This window comes from Elephantulus edwardii, unplaced genomic scaffold (genome assembly GCF_000299155.1).
Source record: "Elephantulus edwardii isolate Elephantulus edwardi_28Jun2011 unplaced genomic scaffold, EleEdw1.0 scaffold00084, whole genome shotgun sequence".
Lineage (NCBI taxonomy): Eukaryota > Metazoa > Chordata > Mammalia > Macroscelidea > Macroscelididae > Elephantulus > Elephantulus edwardii.
Window position 1 is genome coordinate 44,086 of NW_006399834.1, and position 6,261 is coordinate 50,346.

At 43.5% G+C, this 6,261-nt stretch overlaps 1 pseudogene; it reads right to left on the reverse strand.

Annotated features, from left to right (window-relative positions):
• LOC102858226 overlaps positions 1-3,829 on the reverse strand; it is a 5,510-nt pseudogene extending 1,681 nt beyond the window's left edge.
• Positions 3,830-6,261: the final 2,432 nt, after the last annotated feature.

Below are 6,261 nucleotides of genomic sequence, written 5' to 3' on the forward strand. Positions count from 1 at the left end.
GCTAAGATCCATGTAACATTAGCTACATTATCTCTGGTACCACGACCCCTCCTCAACCCAGCTTGGACTTCTGGCAGTTCTTGATTGATGTGCTGTTCGAGTCATTTGTGAATAATCTTCAGTAGAATCTTGTTCATAGTAATCCTAAATGTTATAGAGCCCAATAGTTCTTTCTGTTTTCTTTCCTATAATGTTTATGGAACACCTTTGAGAAGGTTCAAGCTACAAATCTTTAAGGTAGAAGCTGAATGTAAACTCTTTGGTCTTAGGGATGTTTGAGGTGGCATGTTATTGTTGTTTTGCTGTCAAATCTGAAGTAACCCATAACTGATCCTCCAGTGAGATTTTAGAGATGATTAATTGCACAGGAGGAGATTGTCCATCTTTCTCCTGAGGAGCACCTTTGGAATTACAGTGACGTTTCTTACTATCTATCCATCTATGATGGACTAAGGAGTCACAAACTCATCTTTCTTGAGGATACATTTCTGACTTACCCCTGGGAAGCTCACAGAGGCCTGAGTGACTAGGTAGTTTGGTACTCTTGTTATCTCAGAAAAGTGGGTGAAGGCATTCCCCTATATTCCAGGTCTTCCTGAAACATTCTTCTCCCCAGGGAAATGCCAAACTAATGTTAAATCTCACCTTAAAGGAAGACATCTGTTTCTGAGGGTCTCCTACGCACAACTGAGATGTCTTGTCATAATACAAGAAGCGCCGTTCACACAGGAAGTCCTCCTGAATGATAAGATCCACCTCATGCAGCTTGCTTGTTGTTTCATTCTTATTGATCCATCCCCAGCCAGCCACACTGCACACTTGCCCAGGCCTCACCTGGTCACTTTCTCCAGGCAGGGGCAGCAGGCCCACAGCTGCAGTCAGTTGGGCCTTTGTCTTCAGCTGACGAAGGAAAGAACAAAGTCCTGGTCACTCAGAGCCTGTTGTCCTCCAGACCCAGATGGGTTGCACTTTAACCCTTCTTACTTCTGGGCCTGGGATTAGTGAAGTAGCCAGGATAAGAAAGGCAGGGGTCATGGTGGAAGGAGAAAATTCTTGAACCCAAGGGAGCAGGAGCCACTGGGAGGGTGCCTCACCTGTAGTATCATGATGTCATTTCTACCAGAGCCATTGTTATAGTTAGGATGGGGGATGGCTCTTTTCACAGGGATTTTCTGCTGTGTCTTCTCTTGCAACACAATATCATGAGCCCCCAAGATGACACTCACGGGGCTGTAGAGAGAGATAAGAAGAGGTTCTCAGTACTGGAGCCCTAAAGCAGGTGACAGTTGGGGAGGGTAGGGCAGCTGCTGAGGAAAATGCTGGAGGGAGGGGCCCTTCATCTTGAGCTTGCTGAGCCTTTGGTTTCCCAGCAGCATTGTAGGTGGTTGTGGAATTCTCTTTTACTCTCAGGTCATAGGAAATGGCTTGACCATCCCTGCTCCCAACCTCCACTGTCTCCCTGAAATAGCCAATGCGGTCCTTCCTTAGCCTCTTCTACTTGCCTCATTCTCTGACCTCATGGGTTACGTGGTGACTCACTTTTCACCACCTCATCCTGCTCTCAAATGGTTCTGATGATGAGAACTCTTGGGTCTGAGTTATACCCCAATGAAGTAGTGCCCCTGAGTGGTAGGAAGGTGAAGAGTCATTAGAGGTTCTATCCCTTACCTTCCTGGGCAGTGAGCTGCTGTCAGAACAATATCTTCATCCACAAGTAAACCACCACATATTTCCCACTTGTCAACATGACGTAACCCCACAAGCGCCATGTATGGACGTGAATGAGGCCGTGCTTCATGACCTCCAATGATCTCCTCTAGAAAAAATAAAATGGAAGACGGGAGGAACAGGAATTCTACCTGATGACTGAAGACAGGATCAGCTTTGCCCTGTAGTTATTGGGACAAGTTGTCCTGGACTCTCCCGAAAGCAATCCTTATAGGCTTGATAATATGCCCTTCCCTTCAAGTCTCAGTGGGCCCTCCTAAAAGCTGATAGTGCTTGTTCTGGAAATATCTTATTAGACACATGGATGGTGGGGACACAGCTTGTCTTCAAACTGTCAGAACCCCAAAGATCATGAAGAAGAATTCTTGCTTTTCTGATCCACCCCAGGACAGCTCCTACGGGCTTGAATGACTGCCAAGCTTGGTTATTCCAGTCCTGTTATTACAGCAGAGCAAATGAAGGCATCCCCCTATTGCTAGCAAGAGTCTTCAGATCCCAGAGATTCCAGAAACGTCCTTGTCCCCAGAGCCAGGCCAGGCTAGTGTTAAATCTCACCATAAAGGCAGCCATCTTTTTCTTCAGGTTCACCATGCAGAACTGAACGGCACTGTTACAATTCTTGAGTCAGGGTAGGGCTGGTGCTGAGGGGAAATACTGGAAGGAGGGGGCCTTGAGCTTGAGCCTTTGGCTTCTCAAGATGAACATTGAAGGTAAGCAGTTGTGGGATTCTTTTTAGCCCTCAATTCATATGAAATGAATTGATCCATACCTGCTGTCAACATCCACTGTCTGCCTCAAACATCCAGTGCGGTATCTCTCTGATCTTTCCCACTTGCTCAACCTCTGCCTTCATAAGCTACATGTTGACCTTCTTTTCTCCACCTCATCCTGCTCACTAATGGTTCCTCTGATGAGTCCCTTTTGGCCTGTGCTGTAGACAGCTGCAGGAGCTCCTCTGAGGAACAAATATGGAAGTATAAATCCTTGTACCATCTGCCCCTCATCTTCCCCTGCAGTGAACTGCTGTCAGGACAAAGTCTTCTCTCACAAGAATATCACCACAACTCTTCTTCACTTCCCACTAAAACTAACATGCCATGTATGGACATGAATGGGGCTTTGCTACATGACCTCGAATAATCTCCTCTTAAACATGACTGATGAGGTGAATGAGGCATCCTATTTGATGGTTGATAAAAGGGTCAGCATTGCCTTGAAGATGCTGGGACAAATAGTTCATGGTTCTAAAAGATGGGTTTCTGGCACAGTGACCCATTTCCAACCCCAAATGTAAAACAGTCCCTCTAAAAAACTGGCAGTGCTTGTTCTGGACAGCCCACATTAGACACATGGATACAGGGTTACACTTGTTATCTTTAAGATGGCAGAGTCATTTTAAAGCATCCTGGATAAGAATCCTTGGACTATTCTGTGTGTGTTTTCTGACTAGTCTGAGCTGGTGCTAAGTTTGTTGTACTTTTTAATAATATACCCTTATGTTTATAGAGTTAGAATTTTAGAAAAGTCTTGGGTTTTCCAGAGCCTATGGATATCTGTGTTTCATTGACTATGCAATGGCGTTTGACTGTGTGGACCATAACAAACCATGGCTGACTCTGAGAAGAATGGAAATCCCAGAACATTTGATCGTGCTAATGTGAAACCTATACTTGGACCAGGAGGCAGTCATCAGAACAGAGGAAGGAAACACTGCATGGTTCAAAATTGGGAAGCACGTACACGAGGGATGTGTCCTGTATCCATGCCTGTTTCACCTGTATGCAGAACAGATTATCCGGGACCCTGGGCTCTATGAGGAGAAATGTGGTGTCAGAACTTGTGGAAGATCTAAAAACAATCTGCATCATGCAGATGACACAACTCTGCTTGCTGAAACTGAGGAAGACCTGAAGCGCTTGCTGCAGAGGGTGAAGGACGGCAGCCTCCAATATGGATTGAGACTCAATGTCAAGAAGACAAAGATTCTCACCACTGGACCAATTGGAAGCATCAGGATAGATGGTGAAGACATTGAGATTGTTCACAGCTTTAGTTTGGTTGGCTCCACAGTCAATACTCTTGGCACCATTAGCCAGGAAATTAAAAGACTTATTCCGATGGGAAAGTCTGCTGTTTGGGACCTTTCCAAAGTTCTGGAGAGCAATGGTGTCTCTCTGGAGACTGAGGTGCATCTGATACAGGCCATGGTCTTTGCAATCATTTGTTATGCATCAGAGAGTAGGACAATGACTAGGGAGGATAGAAGGAGAATTGATGCCTTTGAGCTGTGATGCTGGAGAAGAATATTGAGGGTACCATAAACGGCTAGGAAAACAAACAGATTCATCCTGCAGAGGGTTAAACCTGGTTGCTCTTTGAAGGCAAGGATTCTGTGGCTTTGTCTGACATACTTTGCACATGTTGTAAGGAGGGACAGGTCCTTAGAGAGGGACATCATTTTTGGGAGGGTGGAGGGACAGCACAGGAGGGGAAAGCCCTCTATGAGGTGGAATAATTCAGTGACTGGGGTAATCAGGATGGGAGTGTTAGAGACAGTGTGATTGGCACAGGACAGAGCAGAATTTAGGGCTGTTGTACATTGGGTCGCTATGTATCGCAAGCAACTCAACGGCACATAACAACAACAACAACAACAACAGCATTACACCTTGGAACTTCAGTAAATCTTTTTATGACTTTATCATTAAACCACTCCCAATAAGCCTTTGGATTAGCCTTGGTATGGATTATACAGGTGGGTGTCAAAGCCATAGGACTCTATGGAATGTTGACTACAAAGACAGAGGAGTAACCAAAGCTTGGGGAGGCAGAGGAGGCAGAGAAGCTAACTGAAGTAGACTATTTTATATATTCTTTGAATAAATTGCAACGTGTATTTTTCTCCTGGTCAGGATTGAGCACTGAACTTGGAGAAGGAAGTCAAAGACAATGAAATGATTTTGATACCCCTACTCAAATAGCTCAAATGTTGTTGTTCTTGTTATTGTTGTTGATTATTGCCTTTGAGTTGATCATATTTCATAGCCACCCCATAAACAAAAGCCCTGAAGACCCTCTACAAAGATAGACATTTATCAAAGTTCATAGTTTTCAAAGGCATGTTATTTAAGAAGTAGATGACACTCCTGCTTCCATCTGGTCATAGTAAGTTATTGTTGTTATATGCCATTGAGTCAGCTGTGATGTATAGCAGCTCTATGTACAGCAGCTCTGAATGCTTTCCTGTCCTGAGCCACTCTCTCTAATTCTGACACACTAATCCCGTTGCCCCAGTTACTGTATCAATCCATGTCATCTGGGGGGATCTCACTCACCAGTACTGTCTGTCCACCCTTCTGAACATGATGTCCTTTTTTCAGGACCCATCTCTCCTGGCCATGTGCCCAAAGTGAGACAGAGCTTCTACATCCTAGTCTCCAAGGAGATACTTTGTTTCACCCTCTCCAAGATATACATATTTGTTTTCTTGGCATTCTATGGGACATTCAAGACTCTTCTCTAGTAAGACAACTTGAAGGCATCTATTCTTCTGTTATTCTTAGTCATTATTCAGCTCTCAGAAGCATAACAAGTAAATAAGAAGACTACGGCCTGGTTTAGGTACCCCTTTGTATCTAGACTGATATCACTGCTCTGTAGCACTCTGGAGAGGTCCATGACAGCAGATTTTCTCAATGCAATTTGACTTTTGATTTCTTGAATGCTGGTGCCAAGAGTGTTAAATGTGGATACAAGCAAGCTGTAATTGATAACAACCTCAATCTCTTCTCCATCTAATACGATGCTGCCAATTGGCCTAGTGGTGAGAATCTTTGTTTTCTTGATGTTGAGCTTCAAGCCATATTGAAGACTACAGTCCTTGACCTTTTGCAGCAAGTACTTCAGGCCTTTTCAGTTTTAGCAAGCAAGGTTGTGTCATCTGCATATCTTAGGTTGTTAATGAGTCTTCCTGAAATCCTGATACTACACTCCTCCCTATAAAGTGCTATTTATGTTTTATTGATTATACAAAAGCATTTGACTGTCTGATTTAACTATTTATGACTAATATTGGAGAATGAGATTTTCAGAACACTTATAATTTTGCTCCTATGAAACCTATATCTAGACCAAGAAGCTGTTGTTCAAATGGATCAAGGAAACACTGATTGGTTTATATAAGAAAGGTGTGTGTCAGGATTGTATCCTTTCTTCATATCTATTCAATATGTACACTGAGCAATTCATTCCCAAATCTGGACTCTATATAGACTAATGGGAGATCAGAATTGGAGGAGGACTGCTCAACAATCTTTCTTATGTAGATACACAACCTTGCTTGTGAAAAGGGAGGAGGACCTGAACCAGTTGGTGCAGATGATAAAAGAATACAGCCTTAAATATGGATTGTGTTTCAACATCATAAGACAAAATTCCTAACCACCACACCTAGAATCAACATTGATAGATGGAGAAAGATTGAAGTGGTCAATTAATTCTTTTTACTTGTATCACCATCAACACCCTTGGTAC